The sequence below is a fragment of the Salvelinus alpinus genome, chromosome 5 (assembly GCF_045679555.1).
Source record: "Salvelinus alpinus chromosome 5, SLU_Salpinus.1, whole genome shotgun sequence".
NCBI lineage: Eukaryota > Metazoa > Chordata > Actinopteri > Salmoniformes > Salmonidae > Salvelinus > Salvelinus alpinus.
The window spans coordinates 42,147,988-42,169,996 of record NC_092090.1 but is presented as its reverse complement, the minus strand read 5'-3'; the positions used below and the strand labels follow the sequence as shown (position 1 = coordinate 42,169,996).

The 22,009-nt window shown below is 40.0% G+C and overlaps 1 long non-coding RNA gene across 1 annotated transcript; it reads left to right on the top strand.

Annotated features, from left to right (window-relative positions):
* The first annotated feature begins 8,077 nt into the window (after positions 1-8,077).
* Positions 8,078-21,179, top strand: LOC139575202 (uncharacterized). Its single transcript, XR_011674907.1, has 2 exons — positions 8,078-8,370; positions 20,840-21,179. It is a non-coding gene; the product is annotated as an uncharacterized lncRNA (long non-coding RNA).
* Positions 21,180-22,009: the final 830 nt, after the last annotated feature.

Here is a 22,009-nt window from a genome sequence, read left to right as displayed (position 1 = left end):
TAATTAGCTGAGAGTCAGAAGCAATGCCTTCCTCAGATGCATAAATAAAACATTGGCCAGAGTTGAGATTCTAAAGTAATCTGTCTCCATGAACTCATTCCTTATAGAACCCAAAGGTCTACATGATGATACCAGATCTGTAAGGCCAAGAGGGAAGGTATTTCTCTATTTGTTATCATTCCAGTTTGTCACATGGGTCATTTATCAGAGCCATCATTACATAAGAAGAAAGATTGTGTCTGCATTCAGCAAATAAATCTGTTGAATATTCACTGTGGAAGTCCTAACGTTTCCTCTCTCTTACTAGGCTCACCATTATTGTGTGAGAAAGCTAGACTTACTGCAAGGCCCACCTTAATGTGTGGAAAAGCTATACTCACTGCAAGGCCCACCTTAATGTGTGGAAAAGCTAGTCTCACTGCATGATGGCCTCCTCTCTTTACAATGAGGTTGTTAGTGTGTCAATGATGGAGATGTCTATGTTCAAACCCTTTCTGTGTGATTGAGTGACAATGCACAGCGAACTGGAGAGAACTAGGTATTTCTCTCACAAACTTGAAGACTTAAATGCTCTCTGGACTTTGGCTTACCATGTCGTAGTCTGAGTCCATTCAGGATTTTTCCTTTTGTTAACCTGGCCTTGACTTACTTGCTGGTATTACAATTAACCCATAAAAGTCTAAGCCTTTGGGGGATGGGGGGTTGTACTAAGCTAACATATGGAATTGTTTTAAGATGGTCATACCGTGGATCATTTAGCTATTTCAACTCAATATTAGGAAGGTGTTCCTAATGTTTGGTATACTCAGTGTATACATATATATATATATATATATATATATATATATATATATATATATATATATATATATATATATAAAAAATTGTTGGGGGGGGCTCAAAACTACATTCATACTTCCATACATTTTTTGAAACGGTACCGAGTTACACATGTGGGTGTCATGAAGCAAAACACCATCATGATTCGTGAGAGTCCCCCTTTCCATAGGAGGGGGGGTCATCTCAGTTTGTAGCCCAGACACTACGGACAGAAGTAGGCACATTGACGGTACGGATGTAAGACTCGTCCCATGAAGCTTGTGGGGATCGTAGAGCAAAATGGAGAACACCATCGTGTGAGAGTCACATCTTTTTATAGAGTGGTCATATTCGTTTGTAAACCATTCGGATGCTACAGACGTTTTCGTGAGAAGACTGATTTTCTGGATTTCTCCTAGTCTGTCAAACAGCGCTGTAGCTCTGCCACTTTCCACCGCAGATGCAGGCCGACATAATGTCGGTGGATGTGATGGATTGAGACGCAGCCCATATAAAAAAAATGATATCTCTAGCTTAAACAGATGGATTTTGATGGGGACCGTGGCATCAATCAACTATTAAGGATTAAACACCTGGCAAAATAAGCATATTGGTTTGCTTGCACTCTATTTGCACTCTAAACAATATCAGGTTTTACTAAAGTTTACTGAAGTTTGAAATAGAGGAAAACACATTTTGTTACACCGAACCTATTTTATAAATTGTAGAAGGAATAATTAATAACTTCTATGCTTTCTGGAAAAATATTTTTAAATCACCTGCCAGCACAAAGAAAACCATATTGCTAACATGAAGAAATGCCTTCTCCAGGCATCAGCAGCTGGAAAGATTTTCAGCAACATTAATCCAATGTTAATACGTTGATTCGTTCACATCCACAGGGTATTTCCCTGCCAAAACAAATATGCATCAGAACATCTGACTGAACGAACTATCAAAAGACTAACCTTCCGACAAAACTTCGAACTGCAACCCAATGACAATGGAAAATAAATTAGAAAATGTAAATGTAGGAGGAAGAGCAACAGGGGGAAAAAACTGTACAGGAAGTAGAAGAGAGCTTCTCTCCCCTACCAGGGAATAAAACATATCAGAGTATCAATGAAGCTTGTCATGGTAATGCAAATTGGATTTGGGAATTTCATTTCCATCTCACTAATTATCTGATGCCTCAGAATGATACTGAATGGTATGAGAAATATATTTTTTAAAAGAAGAAGAAAAAATGAAAGCTGTTTTGTGGAAGTTGGAAACTGGCTTGCCAAATGCCATCATCTCTCAGTAGATGCCTGCCCTGTCACATGTTGTTGGAGTCATGTGATGTTCTAAGCACCAACAAATGAGATACATTAACCTGAGGGGATTTTACAACTCACTTTGTGTTTGTGTGCATGGCCTATATTGGGATATTCGTTGATGGTTAAACTGTTTGGTCGTCACATACAGTAAACAGGATCCATGTCTACTGGGTTGTCGCATTCAAACACCTTTTGGTTGAATGTGAAATTTTGATTACTCAATGTTCCAAGACATTCACAAACAGAGATAATGCATATGAATCTTGATCTTTGTAATTCTTGCTGTCACCTCTACTCTAATCTTCACAGTGCCCACTCTGGGTGAGAATAATGAATCAAGCTAGCATTAAGAAGATGGGGTGCAGCGGTAATAGATCAATTGACAAGCAGATGATAAGAATCGATGGGAGAGATAACCTTGGACAATGTGGAAGGTCTGGTTGAGGGAAGAGGGAACCATGGTAATTTGGCTTACTCTTACTTTATGATTGGTGAGAACAAAAGGGTTTGGCTTTCTTCCACCAAAGAGAAAAGTGCTGGGCTAAAATCAGTCAGAGAAACGCTGACCTCAAACAAACTCTTTCTCATTGATCTGCCTTGCTTGAGTTTCAACGTACACATTCAAGATCTTTTCGTTCAAAGGATCGTAGATACGGTATTTCGTTCTTTGTTTAACTATAAAAAAACGTATTTTCGACCTTTTACAGTAGTGCTTTGGACTGATATGACAGATCTTGTAATTATTCCCAATCAATCTTCCAGCATGACAAAAGGCTGATCAAATAACCACCAATAACAATAACAAAAGAGCCCTTTTCCATAAATTGACATTATATCTGGTCTCAGCAGACTGAAGTAGTATAAAGGAATTACAATCTTCCCACACAATTAAACACATTTTTCTGATGAGGAATCAAGGCAACCCACTGCTTAATATCCCTTAGCATCACAATGAGATTTACTACAGACTTTACTGCATATTATCACACAGAAGTGCACTGTGTGGCAATGGGCTGAAAATTCCATGATCATCGGAATATATTTTAGTTGAAAGATACTTTCAATGCATTGTGCAAGCCTATTTCAAGTCAGATAGCATGACTATCTCTGCTTTCATTTATTGCTCTACTGTATAGTACACATTAGTAGACAACTCAAGGTTTAATCAAATGAGCAAGTATATTATCTGCTTGCAGAAGTGCTGTGAACGATGCAAATCCTTGGCCATTTCTTCGAGCCTTTCAAGCTTTCAAGTTCATTAACTGCAGTATCTCCCTGGGAGCAGGCCCAATAATCATCATGTTTTATCCTTCATTTCCGTGGATTTGCTTGAGGTCGGCTTCTGAAGTCCAACAAGTGGTCACTCTGGGTCTCCCCGATCCATTTTAAAGTAAATTAGTCTGAAATAGCCATTATAATTCATAGAGATAAGAAGTCATTTCAAACACAGAGCCCACAGGCGAAGTGTTATGATAGATCTCAGGGAGGTGAGTGTTGCAAATCAGTACACTCTTTGAAAAAAGGGTTCCATAAGAGTTTTCCAGGTAGAACCCTTTTGTGTTCCACGTAGAACCCTCTGTTGAAAGAGTTCTACATGGAAGCAAAGGGGTTCTTTAAAGGGTTCTCCTTTGGGGACAGCTGATGCACCCTTTCTTGTTCTAGATAGCACCTTTTCTAAGAGTGTAGACAAGTAAGGATAGGAGTTAACATGTCTGAATTGCCATTGGATTGCATTGCACACCGCATCCATTAAATCAAATCAAATCAAATTGTATTTGTCACATACACATGGTTAGCAGATGTTAATGCGAGTGTAGCGAAATGCTTGTGCTTCTAGTTCCGACAATGCAGTAATAACCAACGAGTAATCTAACCTAACAATTCCACAACTACTACCTTATACATACAAGTGTAAAGGGATAAAGAATATGTACATAAAGATATATGAATGAGTGATGGTACAGAACGGCATAGGCAAGATGCAGTAGATGGTATCGAGTACAGTATATACATATGAGATGAGTAATGTAGGGTATGTAAACATAAAAGGGCATAGTTTAAAGTGGCTAGTGATACATGTATTACATAAAGATGGCAAGATGCAGTAGATGATATAGAGTACAGTATATACATATACATTATATTAAGTGGCATTGTTTAAAGTGGCTATTGATACATTTTTTATCAATTTCCATCAATTCCCATTATTAAAGTGAGCTGGAGTTGAGTCAGTATGTTGGCAGCAGCCACTCGATGTTAGTGGTGGCTGTTTAACAGTCTGATGGCCTTGGGATAGAAGCTGTTTTTCAGTCTCTCGGCCCCTGCTTTGATGCACCTGTACTGACCTCGCCTTCTGGATGATAGCGGGGTGAACAGGCAGTGGCTCGGGTGGTTGTTGTCCTTGATGATCTTTATGGCCTTCCTGTGACATCGGGTGGTGTAGGTGTCCTGGAGGGCAGGTAGTTTGCCCCCAGTGATGCGTTGTGCAGACCTCACTACCCTCTGGAGAGTCTTACGGTTGTGGGCGGAGCAGTTGCCGCACCAGGCGGTGATACAGCCCGACAGGATGCTCTCGATTGTGCATCTGTAGAAGTTTGTGAGTGCTTTTGGTGACAAGCCGAACTGTGATGTAGCCATGCCATCTCTCTCATAACAGTAAGAATGTATTCATCAAGTAAGAGTACTGGAACATGCAGATGCAGGGGTTTAAAAAGTGGATAATGGTAGAGAAAGAGTGTAAGTGGATTTTCTGTCTTCTCCATTGCTGCTCCCCTGCATGGCACTCACATCAGATGCCTATTTGAAGTGTTTAGACTTGGAAACATTAATCCCTGTAATTTTAGGTCTGGTGTTTCTCGGCTGTCAGGTACATCAGGTCGCATTGGAGAAGCACTAAAACAGTGAGGAAGCCTGGTGTCGTCTGCCGATAATTAGAATGCCTGTGTTCATCCCTACAAGGTAAAACAGCACTTCTTAAATGACGGGCTGTCACACTTTAATTGTCTCCACTGAGACAGAGAGAGAACGAGAGCGTGGGTTGGATAATTCTACAAACACATGGTAAATCAGAGAGAAGTAGAAGCTGAAAGAAATGACTGCAACAGTTGAAATGCATCAATGTGTCATTTCCACTGAACTGGATCATGTCTAGGCCAGTTATTTCAGTGGACATGCCACATGCACTGCTTCATCACGTCAATGTAGAAAGAAACTTGTGTATGTCCCCTCAAAGCCCCGGACAAGTCACAGAACCAACCATACTGCAAATAAAGAGAAGGTTTAGGAGTGCACATTTGAAGGATTGCAACACAGCCACTGACAGCATGAATGTCTTAATGCTTTCCATGTGAAGTAAAAAAAAGCCTGCCTTGAGCTGTCTGAAAAGAAGTGATTATCTGCACAAAGTGCTCCACTAAAGCCTTGGGGATTTGATCATAAATTAATCACAACATCTAAAAAGGTGCTATTCATCAAAAGCTAATGGTTCTTACAGTAATGAATAAATCCCTCAAAAAAAGCTGTCTTGAAAGTAGATCGTTTAACAGGCAGGTCAAAGACCTCCAGTAGGTAAACCAAGATATGTCACAGCATTTCTGTCATAACAAAGGTAATGTGTGTAAATTCTGAAAAAATATCTGAAATAAATATAGATACCCACACACTGATACGCCCAGCAAAAATCTAATTAGCATTAAACTTATCCCCATCAATTTAAGCTAGAGATATCTTTTTTTTTTGCATTGGATGTGTCTCAATCCACCGCATCCGCTTATGTCGCACTTCCGCATCTGTGGTGAAAGGTGACAGAGCTAGAGCTGTGTTTGTCAGAACATGAGACATCCTGAAAATCGGTCTTCTCAAAAAATTGTCTATAGATCAGAACGGTTTGGCCTACAAACTATTATGACCCGTCTATGGAAAGATGAGACTCTCATGAACACGATGATGTTCTCCGTTTTGCGTCAGGAGAAGTGTCAGGAGACTCGTCTGAAGTCAGTACAGCAGTACAACTTCTGTCTGTAGAGTCCAAACCATATTTTTTTTGTTGCTATGGTGAGGTCCTCCGGTACCAGTTGAAAAAATGTATGTAAGTATATATGCAGACTGTTTAAAAAATGTTTTCCTGATCTTTTGTATATCTCTCAGATATAGGAGAGACACTTCAGAACAAACTTCCTTTTGATATTTTTGGGGACTATCTGTTGTTCCATGTAGTGAATGTGTTATTCAATGCTTTTGTATGAGCTAATAGCAGTAAGGCCAAAACGTTTTTTTTTCATCAAATAATTTGTTTAGATGTTTTTTTGGTTATTCGAAGGGTCTTCAAATTAAAAATCAAAAAGCGAAATGATCCTTGGTATGACCTTCTTAAAACAATTCCATATAGTAGAACCCCCTCCCCTCTGGCTTAGACAGGGCTCAGACTCTGACGGTTTAATGCTACCGCAGTTAATTGTGCAACATTTTGACCTAGGACCTAGTTATTGGTTTGAAAACAAAACAAAAAAGGAATAAAAAAACAAGCTTGTAAGGTTGATTACTCATGCTCTACATGAACAATTGATGGTCTCTTGTACACTGGCCCAAAGTCAAGGTGATTTTCAAGACTTTCTAATGAAATCACATTCCAAACTAAAGTGGATTACGCGCTGCCCAGGCTTTATTAGAATGGTGGCTTTTTTTTATGGCCATTTCCAACCTTACATTAGGGATAACGCAAGTGCCTGTTACCTTCTATTAGACTCTTGGGGGTTGGGGATGGGTTTGACGATCGGTTAACCTCTACTGTTTAAAAAAAAAAATTTTTACCGCTTTTTCTCCCCAATTCCGTGATATCTAATTGGTAGTTACAGTCTTTTCCCATCGCTGCAACTCCAGTGTGAGCTCGGGAGAGACAAAGGTTGAGAGCCATGGGTCCTCTGAAACATGACCCCGCCAAGCCGCACTGCTTCTTGACACACTGCTCGCTTAACCCGGAAGCCAACCGCACCAATGTGTCGGAGGAAACACCGTTCAGCTGAGGACTGAAGCCAGCGTGCATGCGGCCCACCACCACCACAAGGAGTCGCTAGAGCGCAATGGGACAAGGCCATCTCAGCCAGCCAAACCATCCCCTAACCCTGATGATGCTGGGCCAATTGTACGCTGCCTCATGGGTCTCCCGGTCGCGGCCAGCTGCGACACAGCCCGGGATTGATCCCAGATCTGTTGTGACGCCTCTAGCACTGATCAGTGCTTTAAACCGCTGTGCCACTCGGGAGGTCCTCTCAATATTCAATATTTTACTAGAATGACGTTGTAAACAACAGCCAACTTTCCGGGACATAGACATGTCTTCTATCATCAGAAAGCTTAAATTATTGTTAATCTAACTGCTGTGTCCAATTTAAAGTAGCTATTACAGCGGAAAAATACCGTGCTACATTAACAAGGCAACTGGTTTGATACATTCACCTCTGGTGGTAAATAATGTATTTACATTAATTAATCTTGCTCTGATTTGTCATCCTGAGGGTCCCAGAGATAAAATGTAGTGTAGTTTTGTTTGATAAAATAAATGTTTATATCCTAACACGATTCATATTGTATACAGCATTTCACATGAATTCCAACTCTTTCAACTTACAAAAAAACAATTTATGAAATCTAATCAGCTAAACCTTGTCTAACATGATCAAGTTTGGTTTCTGTTCATTCCTCAGACACTCTAGAAAGCATCCAAACTTGGTTTCATCATTCTACATTACGTATTGGCTACAGAACATGTCAATTATCCCATGAAGGTCAGACATCATTACGCACCAATGAGATGGTGGTGTTCACTTGATTGACAGTGTCTTGGTCCAAAGACAGCCTATTGTTTTGAAACATAGCTACCTAGATAGCCAACGAGCTGGGCTTTCCATGAGTATGTGATCACCCTTTGTAGGACAAACGGCCATTATGAAGAGCTGTGCGCAACAGGATTTATTTTTAATTGAAAATCAGGGAAGTTTACGTTACGCAGTGTTTCGCTTTCTTCTACAAACTTTTCTCAAAACTGAAAAAGTAGAACATTGCTACTAAAGAGTGGAAAAGCTAAATCGAAGTCCAAGTATAAAAATTTGGATGAGATTATTGCAGAAATTGATCAGGAGATTGACACAGAATGAATGGATTCTGAGTCTGAGTGAGCAGTTTTGATTTCAGCGCGCAAGAAAGATTTTTGGAAGGAAAAGATACTTTGAGATCAGTAAGTAAAATACTTTTTTTGCTTCTCATGCTAATGCAGTTGTTTAAAACCTCTTGAGGATAGAATCCTTCATCTCAATTTCCACCTAAAATGACATACCCAAATCTAACCGCCTGTAGCTCAGGACCTGAAGCAAGGATATGCATATTCTTGATACTATTTGAAAGGAAACACTTAGAAGTTTGTGGAGATGTGAAATGAATGTATGAGAACATAACACAATAGATCTGGTAAAAGATAAAACAAACAAGATGTTGCATCATCTTTGAAATGCAAAAGAAAGACATTGAGATAGGAAGCTGGGTAATGTAGATGTTGTCGACAAGAGGGCAACAGTGTGTGCGCAAAGTTTCAGACTGATACATTCAAGAATGAAAGAGCTACATCACGTTTTGTATGAAGTCTCCCAGGTGTCCCTCACGAGTTTGCCAAAATGTGCCCAAGTGTCCAAATTGGTCCATTGATACATTTCCAAGTACAAAACTATAGAGAACATAAAAAATGCTATGGTAATAAAACATTAAAGTTTACACACTCCCAGGAATGTCATACATGATGGATCATTAGCTTCCCTATATAAAAGGTACTAACCTTTACCAGTTCTTATGTTTGAAGGAGTGGGGGATGGAGGACTTGAATGTGGTTTCTTTGGAGTTTGCTCCCGGAGGTCATCTTAGTCTCTAACACTATTGAGGATTAAAAAACGATCAGTTAGAACTAAAGTTTACTATTACTTATTTTATTTAACCTTTATTTTAGCTGGGGTGAGCCCTGCATCAATACTTTTACGGATGAGCACTGCATCAGTACATCAAATACACAACACATATCTATAAACATATACTATATTATATTCAGTATGGGGAACACAATCACTACAATGAAATATGTGGACCAAGAGGCAATAAGACACTCAAAAACCACAACATGTCATAGCCAACATAACATACACATAGTCTATGCTAATCAATGTTTGGCCTCAGATTTATATATATATATAATTAATATGCAACCATTTAAAAACACAATCATTGAGGGTTCAATTCTGGTGCCTTTTTACTGTTTTAACCCTAACCCAAGACTTAATCCTAACCTTAATCAAGCAACGGGGCGTAGTTTTTTTTTTGTGCCATGGGGAGTAGAGAAAATGTTGCAGTTTTAAAGGGGTGGGAAGTAGATTTAGCATTTTTTTTTTAACTGATTTAATGCGATTCTACTAATTTTGCCATAGGGTGGAGATAAATGTTTTTAATGACATCTGAGTAAAGGTGACTAACAAAATCATATGTGGGCCCCCTGGTCAGTAATTCGACCATAATTATTACAAGTTTAGATAGCATTCCGCTAGACTAACTTACAAATAAAAAAAATATTAGTTGAGTGATTGTCATAACAAGAGAAAAACTCCTGATGCCCGCAACCAAATTTCGAAATTCGACCTTGTGTAGGGGAAATTGATCCGGGGCCTACAAAAGGGGCCTACAGTTGCCCATCCCCGCACTAGAAGATATAGCTGGACAAAATCTGGTTGTTAATTCTATTGCTAGAGAAGCGCACTGGTCGTTAGTAATATTTGCATAGTTGTTATACACAACCGCTGATTGTTTGTTCTTACAAAACTGATTGCTATACAGGCTGGCTAAAGCTCTTGTGACTTGCTAGCTAGCCACCTTCAGCTAACATAGTCATCTCAAACAGCAGCTGCAATGACAGCAAAATATCTGCATTTTAGTTTGTTTTAGCTACTTGTATATCCATAATAATGAGGCTGATGCGTGATTTCGCCTGGCTTGGAAAAGGTTTATGTCTAGTCTGGGCACTTTCCCTGTCTATCGCACAGGGGGGGATCACATTTCAAAATTGAAATATTGTTTTCGAGGTCGGTTTATACAACCCCCCACTGTTACAAACCAAATGCTAAGCTAGAAGCAAGGGGAAATAATGTGCGTTGAGATAAATGTAGGAGTTGATTCGGACAGCAACATGAACATGATGATATTCTTTTGGAGGCGCAGAGTTATTTTAGATGGAACTGTTAGCAGGCGTAGGTGTGCCTATATCGGTGAATAGCATGGCTTGGAACACTGCTCCTCCAATCAGCATCCAGGATCAAAACAACGCTGTTTTATAACTGGAATTAATGACTAAACTTATTAACCCTTCTGCCTAAATTTAACCAAAACTTTGGAATAAATGCCTAAACTAACCGTAAAGGTTAATTTAGTTTGTACTTTTGGGCAGTTTGACTGACAGATAACAGGCAGCAACAGCTAACAGACAGCAACAGCTAACAGACAGCAACACATAATTAGAACAGAAACACACTCCTTAATTTATAGACGGCAGCAAACCCTGTAATTCAAACGGTGACACATGCCATAAAATCCTGTTGCCTACAGTTATGACAATTTTTGCCTTAGACTCAAGGTTGCGTTGTAAAATCATCATACCATTGGTGCAATCAATGACATTTATATCACGCAATCTGAAAGACGTCTGTTCACTGAGCTTGAAAAATCAAGGCTTATCATTCACTATCGCTTCTGGTAGAATAGTGTCGCAATGAGATTCTTATACTGTATATCCATTCAAGACCACATTACTTCTCCCTTTCATAGATGCAGACATGGTTCACGTTGTAATGTTCAGTGTGGCAAAACTGTGGCAAAACTGCAAAAGTAGATGTTTAATTGATTATATTGTACTGTATGTCTCACATAATTTATTCCATTATTATATATATTTTTCTCTTAAGTCCTCCACCAAGCCTTAGCAATTCTGAAAACTCAACACTTGTAGAAATGTAATTCTGCTCCATTGGAACTTGAATTGCCTTCCCCAGCCACATTCATTCTCATGAAGGGTGCAATGGGAATGTGCATTGTGATGCAACAGCAGGCAGGAAAAATAATGCAGCCCTCCTTCTCTCCCATGTGAATGTGTTAATTCTTTATCCCAGACTTATCTTCCCTTCCTCTGCCGTTGGCTCCTGGGTTTGCTGTTGCTGGAGCTCAGGCCTCAGTGCACCTGATTCTACTTCCTCTCCCCAAAGACCAGCACTGAGTCCCCCATTTGTCATTGGTAAACATGCAGACGCGCCATACTTCTTACATTTGGAGGGAGGGAGGGGATTTCGTAAGAGGAAAACACAGGGACAACAAAATCAGCATAATTCTCCATGACATGAAACCCTCATTCCACAAGAGAAGTTAAACAAAATACAGCAGTTATGTCGACAAACAATATGTCATTGGTATAGTTCATTCTAACGACATTGGTATACAAATAATGTATTTCATGTGAAAATATCATTACTTACACCCAATAATAACAACAACAACTCCTCTAACAATATGGCAGCCATGCATACATTTCCAACTCATTAATGGAGAGTCATGCAGGAGAAAGCTTGTGAGTAGTTGAGCCCTTTAGTTTGATTTATTGGACACGAGGGCTGAAGGAGTAAGATATCATTTAGGGGATATTTACGACATAGCTTTACCCACAGTCATTATAAATCCATTGACCGCTGTCGTGTCACGTACCCTTACAAAAATCAGTCACTGCATTTTCAAAACATTTTTAAATACCCATGCTCAATAACTGTGTTGATGAATAGCTTGTCTCGTGCTCAGGAAAAGGGGTGGTGCGGTAGGGAAAAATCCTGATGAAATTACATTGTGGATTGATTGATCTCTGCAACTCTAGAGGATGCAGGTTAAACTGATGTATCAAGATTAGTGTCAGCGGTAAAGCTGAAGGACAATGTAACCATTGTCTTGGGACATGACCTTCAGAATATTTCCAGACCCCCCTCTACTTGGGCCGTGGTCCATGGCAGGGAACCAAAAGCTGTCCATCACTCCCACATTGGAAGTTGTCATTGCCATGAAAGGGAATGAGAGGGAAATCAAATGGTATCACAGATGTCTTAATTCATATTCACTAATGTAGCTCTGTATATTGTAGTATGAGAGGAAACACACACACACACACACACACACACACACACACACACACACACACACACACACACACACACACACACACACACACACACACACACACACACACACACACACACACACACACACACACACACACACACACACACACACACACACACACACACACACACACAAACAATGTGTAAACCAGTTTACCAGGTTTGATTTTGTTACCTATTATTATGATGGGTGGTGTGCCACAGTACACTATAATGTTACTGGAGAGTCAGATGTGGCTTACTGCAACTCTTGATAAAGAGCTGACCTCTTAGTGAATATGCTCAATATGTAAATACAGTCTAAAGTGAATGTGATATATGACAAATGTGCCAACACTTCACATAATAAAATCATTACTTATCACGGTTTGGGATTTATCAAGGTTGGTAAGCCTTTGTGGTTCTCACTAGTCTTTGGCAGAGAGAGAGAGAAGAATATGGATGCAATATCAAGCTGCAAGCTGAGCACCAGCGTCAGCTAAGTCAAGGACTCAGAGCAACCCATGGTAGCATGGGAAATGAAATATTTATTAATTAATTCCCCCAACCACTGGGTGAAGCATTATTCACAGCCCACACCCATGTTATACAAAGAGTAACAATTGTTTTCTGCCATTTTTTGTTGTAGAGCACCAATTTAGCTTTGACTTACTTTAAAAAGAAAGTACCAGGAAACAAGTAAATGTGTTCATGTTGAAGTTGTGATTCATTAATGCTATCTTTCCTACCGTAGCTATGTAGACACTGTATTTGCCATAAAAGCTGTGATTTTCTTGTCCAACTCATATCATTGGAAACGTGTGATGTGTACTGTACATAGCTAATCTGGAAATAAGTAAATGTGTTCAAAGGAAAACCGTGGGAACACCAATATAAATCAGATAAGGGCCCATACACTCACCTCTTTACCACTAATGCATATGGCTTACTCATTCACTCTGTTTGAAGTATGATATCTGACATGCACATGATAATCTCTCACTCAACATTAGCGACGTTTTTTTGAAGAGCTCTCTCTTCTCCAACATTTCTGCTTATTCTGAGGAGGAGCTACTAGGGCTGATGTCTGCCACCGATAAGTCCTGAGCTCTGTAATTAGACTGTGAGGGGATTTCATTCTTCCTCGTGCTGAACTGTCTCCTATTCTGCATCTCTCCCCCGCTGTGCTTTCTTGATGAGGAGGCTTATTACAATGCCCAGCGCAGATTTCCCTTTCTCCTAAACACGGCTATAATCCCCACACTGGTCCGAGTTATTAACTCCCATTCATACTGTAGAACTCCTCGCAGCCTTACCTAGTCAACAGCATTGTATCGCCTGGGAATGGATCTGATTGACAGATTCTGAAGTAAACAGAGCAAAGGAAAGAGAGAGAGAGAGGAAGAGGGAAAGGGAGAGAGAGAGGGAAGGGGAGGGAAAGGGAGAGAGGGGGGGAGAAGGCTTTAACTTCCAGTACACTAGTGTCTGAACAGCATGCTGCCGGTGGCAAGGCCATTATAATAAGAAAATGTCCCTTATTCCAAAACTTGCCAACCTTTGATTTATTCACAACTCCATCTTTTAAAACTGGCCTAAAACATTTTTTATGGCCTATGAATAAGGTTACCAAACACCATTATGTCAGGGAAACAATTTGTTTAGTGAATTATATGTTTTCTGGTCATAATAACCAGAAAGCAAACCAAATAATGGTCTGAGGGAAAGTTCCAAAACAAAACCTATTTACACCAGTGCAGAGTCTCCTGAGGTGGTTAGGCCACTGAGCTGTCACATGACATGCAATGCAGAGTTGGAACCAATGTCATTATCTGAGAAAGGAGAAAGTTTGCAGAGAACCCAAGACACGAGGGAGGAACATGTACCCATTACGTCAATCCTTTACCATCATCATATGAGCACTCATTTGTCTTTATATTGGAGTTCTATTTGTATATGAATTATACATGAATCCAGCTTTTCTATGTGGCTCAAAAACCAAACATGTTCTAGGAATAAATTAAATCCTCTCAGTGTAAAGAAGGTTAAAGAAAAGTATTGGCCTGACACTTATCTAACCTCTATGTGTAAATACAGGTAATATAATGTATGCTGTAGAACAGTGGTAACCAAGCGGACGATCTTCAAGGCATTCCAAACATTTCTGTAGAAAAGCTAATGATTAATGCTTGGGGCTCTGCTGTTGGCTGTAAGTGCACTTGATTCAGAAGCCCTGCGGGTAGACAAAAGTCAATTTTTAACCATTTCATTTGTCTGAAAAGACAAACTCGACCTACCCGGCAGACCGGGAGATCTGTGGCTATGCTAGCTCAAACCTACAGCTTCCACGACCCCAGCAATGTTCGATACTAGCCTACCTGAGATTTCATAACTGTCAAAACCATGACCAGAGAGAGACTGTCAAAGCATACAGCAAAGAGCTTCTGTTTTTATGAGTGAGTTCATGTCTAAGTTTTATTTAGCACATTACTACAAAACGAGCTTCTCCCTACTTCCACTCGCGCTGCAACTGCAATGATTGAGTAGCCAAGTGTATCGATAGCCCTGCGTTTTTATTATTATTAGCAGCTTGTCGTGTCTATTTTAATATCGAGGAATATTTCACTTTCTCTGGTCATAGGAATAACATGAATTTGTGCATGAAGCAAATGCGATGCGACTCGAGATTCACTATCAGGTGGAAGACAGTGACCCCTCTCTCTGGTCAGTCTCAGAAAGGAAGGACAGAGCAGGGACCGTGAGAGGCAGACCCTCTGCTGGGCTCTCCTGTCCTCCGCTGAGACTGATGCTGTGTTCAAAATAACTTGGAACTTGGAACTCTGAAATTCAGACTTCCGACCTCAGTGCGTTCAAGACAGAAGGCGAGGTAAGTACAGGTTCATCAAAGCTGGGACTGAGAGACTAAAAAACAGCATCAGGCCATCAGACCGTTAAATAGTCACCACTAGCCGGCCTCCGCCCAATACCCTGCACTGAACTTTAGTCACTGTTACTAGCTGGCTACCACTCGGTTACTCTACCATGCACCTTAGAGGCTGCTGCCGTATGTGCAGTACATAGTCATGGAACACTGGCCACTTTAATAATGTTTACATGCTGTTTTACGTACTCATACTTTTATACTTTATTTTAGTCAATACCTATCCTATTTAACTATTGCTGTACACATACTATTCTTCAGATATGCTAGATTTTCTATCCATATACTGTCCATATTGTCTATACATCCCATCACATATACACACTGAGTGTACAAAAGATTAGGAACACCTGCTCTTTCCATGACATAGACTGACCAGATTAATCCAAGTGAAAGCTATGATCCTTTATGGATGTCATCTGTTAAATCCATTTCAATCAGTGTAGATGAAGGGGAGGAGACAGGTTAAAGAAGGATTTTTAAGTTTTGAGTCAAATAAGACATGGATTGTGTATGTGTGCCATTCAGAGGGTGAATAGGCAAGACAAAATATTTAAGTTCCATTGAACAGGGTATGTTAGTAGGTGCCAGGCGCACCGGTTTGAGTGTGTCAAGAACTGCAGTGCTGCTGGGGTTTTCACACTCAACAGTTTCCTGTGTATATCTAGAACGGTCCATCACCCAAAGGACATCTAGCCAATTTGACACAACTGTGGGAAGCATTGGACCAGCATCCTTGTGGAACACTTTTGACACCTTGTAGAGAGTCTATGCCCCGACGAATTGAAGATTTACTGAGGGCAAAAGGGGGTGCAACTCAATATTAGGAAGGTGTTTGTAATATTTTGTACACTGAGTGTATGTACAGTATTATAATCCGGACTCTGACATTGCTCGTCCTAATATTTCTATATTTCTTAATTCCATTCTTTTACTTTTTAGATTTGTGGGTATTGCTGTGTATTGTTAGACATTACTGCACTGTTGGAGCTAATGACGCAAGCATTTCGCTACACCTGCAATAACATCTGCTAAATATGTGTATGCGACCAAAAACATTTGATTTGATTTGATAGGACAACTGGGAACTCAGAAAAAACTTGATCCGACTGGGAAAAATCTTTTTCAACAGCCATCCAACTCGGAATCTCTTTCTAGAGCACCGACTTTTCGAACTCAAGATCACTGACGTCGGGCTCAGATGGTAGAGCATGGCACTTGCAACGCCAGAGTTGTGGGTTCGATTCCCACGGGGGACCAGTAAGATCAAGTCGCTCGGGATAAGAGTGTCTGCTAAATGACTAAAATGTCATGATTTGACCTAGTTTTTTTTCAGAGTTTCCTGTTGTCTTGAAAGCACCAAGACCATCAGTCCAGAAAAATGTAAAATCTAATTATTAGCAAAGTATTTCAATTTATGCTCAGCTGTGCCTCGCATGTGCTACACCAACTGATCTATTTTGTTTTCAAAGCTTGAGTTTTGAAATATAATATGGTCTGAGAAGAACAATATTGGTAGGCCAGGCATATAGCCAATATGCTGTGATAATGTGTTAGGCCTACTGCACAAGCCTCATTCCTACAGAACTTATTTTATTAGGTCAAAGTAAAAAAAAAAATTAAGTCATGTTTAAAAAAAAAAATCTGACTGGTAGTTCTCGGCTTGCTTTTTGAATGCGAAAGTGATCTTGACTCAGAAAAGTTTGGTGACCACTGCTGCAAAATATAGATTTTAACCTGGTCCCATTAGTCAGTTTGGACTTTAAACTTTAAACAGGTTAACATTCACAAGGCCGCGGGCCAGACGGATTACCAGGATGCGTACTCAGAGCATGCGCTGACCAGCTGGCAAGTGTCTTCACTGACATTTTCAAACTCTCCCTGACCCAGTCTGTTATACCTACATGCTTCAAGCAGACCAACATAGTCCCTGTGCCCAAGAAGGCCAAGGTAAATGACTAACGCCCCATAGCACTCACATCTGTAGCCATGAAATGCTGTGAAAGGTTGGTCATGACTCACATCAACACCATCATCCCAGACACCCTGGACCCGCTCCAACTCACATACCGCCACAACATATCCACAGATGATGCAATCTCTATTGCACTCCACACTTCTCTCTCCCACCTGGACATGAGGAATACCTATGTGAGAATGTTGTTTATTGATTACAGGTCAGCGTTCAACACCATAGTACCCTCCTGTACTCCCTGTTCACCCACGACTCCAACACCATCATTACGTTTGCCGACGACACGACGGTGGTAGGCCTGATCACCCAACAACGATGAGACAGCTCATAGGGAGAAGGTCAGAGACCTGGCAGTCTGGTGTCTGGACAAAAACCTCTCCCTCAACGTCAGAAAGACAAAGGAACTGATCATGGCCTACAGGAAACTGAGGGCAGAACAAGCCCCCATTCACATCGATGGGGCTGTAGTGGAGCGGGTCGAGAGATTCAAGTTCCTTGGTGTCCACATCACTAAGTATCTATCATGGCCCACACAAATCAACGCAGTTGTGAAGAGAGCATGACAATGCCTCTTCACCCTCAGGAGGCTGAAAGATTCATCATGGGCCCTCAGATCCTCAAAAAGTTCTACAGCTGCACCATTGAGAGCATCTTGCTGGCTGCATCACCGCTTGGTATGGCATCTGCTTGGCATCCGACCACATCATCAGGGCCGAGCTCCCTGACATCCAGGACCTCTATATCAGGCAGTGTCAGAGGAAGGCCCTAAAATTGTCAGACTCCAGCCACCCAAGTCATAGACTGTTCTCTCTGATACAAGCACTGCAATAAGTACTGATGCACCAAGTTTGGAACCAACAGGACCCTGAACAGCTTCTTCCCCCAAGACATAAGCCTGCTAAATAGTTAGTCTGGGTAGCTATTTGTTTAACTATCTGCATTGAGACTTTTTGCACAAACGTTTTTTTACTCATCACATACGCTGCTGCTACTGTTCATTATCTGTCACTTTATTCCCAGTTATGTACCTCAATTACCTTGTACCCCTGCACATTGACTTGGCACTGGTACCTCTTCTATATAGCCATGATATCATTATTCATGGTGTATTTATTATTACTTGTATTGTTACGTGTTTTATGTTCAATTATTTTTCTCTCTGCATTGTTGAGAAGGACCCCCTAAGTAAGCATTTCACTGTCACCTGTTGTTAACGAATCATGTGACAAATACAATTTGACTTGATAATATCTGTAGTGAGAAGACTTATTACATATGATATCTCCTGCCTTTGACTTAACATACATTCTATTACAAAGCTTTATCCTGCATTAAAATCTAGATTATCTTGGGAATGTCTTGAAAGAAAAACATTGACATTGATAACATCTTCCCGGGTTCACCCATTAAGACTTCATAAGATGCCGTTTAAAAAGGCATCCCCTCCATCTGATGTCAGTGAGCAGTGTGAGAGGAAACGTTGACTTTTATGTGCTCAATTGAGGTACTCTGATTTCCATAATGATTAAACTTGTGCCAGATGACCTCCGGTTTCTGTTCTGTGACCGACGTTGCTGTGCAGCTGTTGCTTTATGCAAAACTCCTCCATGGAGACCGGACTGGGGATTAGACTTGTAACAGCCTCTCTTGTTCATCTTCGTCACCTCAGGGCAGTTTTCTCCACATTATAGACAGCTCTGGACCTCGACTCATCCTCCAAATCTCACTAGGGAGACATGCCTTAGCCAAATGTGTGTGTGTGTTTGTGCATATGTTTAAGAATTGTTCTGCATTATGTTCCTGTGTTCTACTATAGTATATGTTTCTGTACTGCATAGTTAAGTCACCATGGGAAATTAGCATACACTCAGGGAATTGGTTTATGGATGTACTCATGAAGTGCACCTGACCTATATAGTGTGTACAGTCAGTAAATTATGCCCAGTTCAACAATAACAATAATTTGTTGACATTGAATGAATACTAGGGAATCAAACTGTTTAAGATCGAACACTGAAACAATTGTTTCATTCCATTATATGGCACAATTCCATGAGACGAACCAAACCGCGCTGGTTGTTGATTCTTGATAGTTTTCCATTTGCTGTGGAGCTGGAAACAGAACTAGGTTTAATTTGTGGGAGAAACTCAGTGGTGTAAACTACTTAAGTAAAAGTACTTTAAAGTAGTACTTAAGTAGTTTTTGGGGGTATCTGTACTTTACTTTACTATTTATATTTTTGACAACTTTTACTTTTACTCCACTACATTCCTAAAGAAAATAATGTACTTTTTACTCCATACATTTTCCCTGACACCCTAAAGTACTCGTTACATTTAGAATGCTTACAAGGAAAGGAAAATGGTCCAATTCGCACACTTATCAGGAAAACATCCCTGGTCATCCCTAATGCCTCTGATCTGGCGGACTCACTAAACACAAATGCTTTGTTTTTAAATGACGTCAGAGTGTTGGAGTGTGCCCCTGGCTATCTGTAAATAAAATGGAATAATAATTTGGGCCATCTGATTTGCTTAATATAAGGAATGTGATATGATTTATACTTTAACTTTAACTTTTGATACTTATGTATATTTTAACAATTAGATTTACTTTGATAAGTATATTTAAAACCAAATACTTTCAGACTTTGACTCATGGAGTATTTTGCTGGGTGACTTACTTTTACTTGAGTAATTTTCTATGAAGGTATTTTTATTTTTACTCAAGTATGATAAATGGGCGGGCGATCGTCTCAAACGTCTCCTACAACACACAACTTTCTGGATCTTTAAACTAAGTGCCACTGTATGCCAGGTGTAAATGAGGAAATTGATTGTTCTCCCCTCCTATAAGAGATGTTGTTGTTGTTCATCTTTTTTATTCTCCATAATATTTTGTTCTCCATTTCTTAAGTTTTGTAATATGAGTTCATGTGTACACAGTTTTTATTTTCCTTTTATGATATTGCATCTTGTGGTATTGCATTCTCGTTATTTCATGTATATTTTGTTTACCTTTGTGTCTTGAATGTTTTTCCCAACTTTTTTTACTTGATCAATTACACATGGTAATGAATTTAGTCACTTCCTGTGAGAGTTGGGTTATATACCTATTTATCCACCACTTTATCCACTTTGTTTGTCACCCTGGTGAAGGCTGTTGTAGCCGCAACACATCAGTGTTTTTTTAATTCTTGCCATGCGTAAGCCGTAAAACAATAAAGGCTTAAAAAACAAATCACGATAATGATAATGCCTTGATTACTTCTGGAAGTTTCTTTTTCAGCATTGTTCATCATCTAGCATCAACTACTTTTTATTCTATGCTATGGTGAGTTCATGTGTGTCCCATTGACCGGAGTGGCCAGCTCACATTCTATTGATCACCTGAGTCCAGGCGGTCTGATCTGGTGTAGTAATTGTGATTGCTCTCTGGATCTCCCTTAATTGCTCTAAGCAACTCTGTCAGTGGGCAATAGGTGCTGAGGTAGAAACTATTTCCCTAAGGAACATTACAAAGTCATAGTAACCGATAGTAACAATCTGCAATGCTGTATATGTGTTTCAGATCTATCACATGTTGCAGAGCTGAAGGTGAGCACCCACTGTCTGGACCTGTGCCAGCCAACTGAGTGGTGGGACCACTGTGTTCCACAATTTACAGGCACCCAATGGATCGATAAATCGACATGTCTGCAGAGACTTTCCAGTTCCTCTGCAACAGGCTGAGTCCTGTTATGGAGAGACAGGATACGGTGTTCCGCATTCGTGTTCCTCTCTGAAAGTGAATTGCCATTGCCCTGTGGATGCTGGCCACAAATTCTGAATATATTGCTATTTATTGCTAAAACAAAGGCTGGTGCTCTCTGGTGTGTAGGTAGGGAAAATAAAGAGAAAATGACCACAAGGCAAATAAATAACAGATCTCTTTTTTATTTCTTTGTGATTTCCTCTCTCCTCTCACAGACACCAACACCCTTTGAACAATAAAGCGCCTGGAACAACAACAGAACTGCTAGCATGACAGACTAAGCCTGGTGCCTTAGCTCAGTGGTTCTCTGCCTTTTTTTGGTTACTGTACCTCCTATCACATGATTAATACAGTACTACTATATACTGCCTTATGTTAATTGTAACACTAGACATACACTACTGTTCAAAAGTTTGGGGTCACTTAGCTCTTTTTTAATTTTTATGACATTTCTATCTTTTTGTCCATTAAAATAACATCAATCGATCAGAAATACAGTGTTGACATTGTTAATGTTGTAAATGACTATTGTAGCTGGAAATGGCAGATTTCTTATGGAATATCTACAAAGGCGTACATACTGTAGGCCCATTATCAGCAACCAACATTCCTGTGGTCCAATGGCACGTTGTGTTTGCTAATCCAAGTTTATCATTTTAAAAGGCTGATTGATCGTTAGAAAACCCTTTTGCAATTATGTTAGCACAACTGAAAACTGTTATGCTGACTAATGAAGCAATTAAACTGGCCTTCTTTAGACTAGTTGAGAATCTGGATCATCAGCATTTGTTGGTTAGATTACAGGCTCAAAATGTTCAGAAACAAAAAACTTAACTTGTCAGTCTATTCTTGTTCTGAGAAATGAACGCTATTCCATGCGAGAACTTGCCAAGAAACTGAAGACTCCGGGACGCTGGCCTTCTAGGCAGAGTTGCAAAGGAAAAGCCATATATCAGACTGGCCAATAAAAATAAAAGATTAAGATGG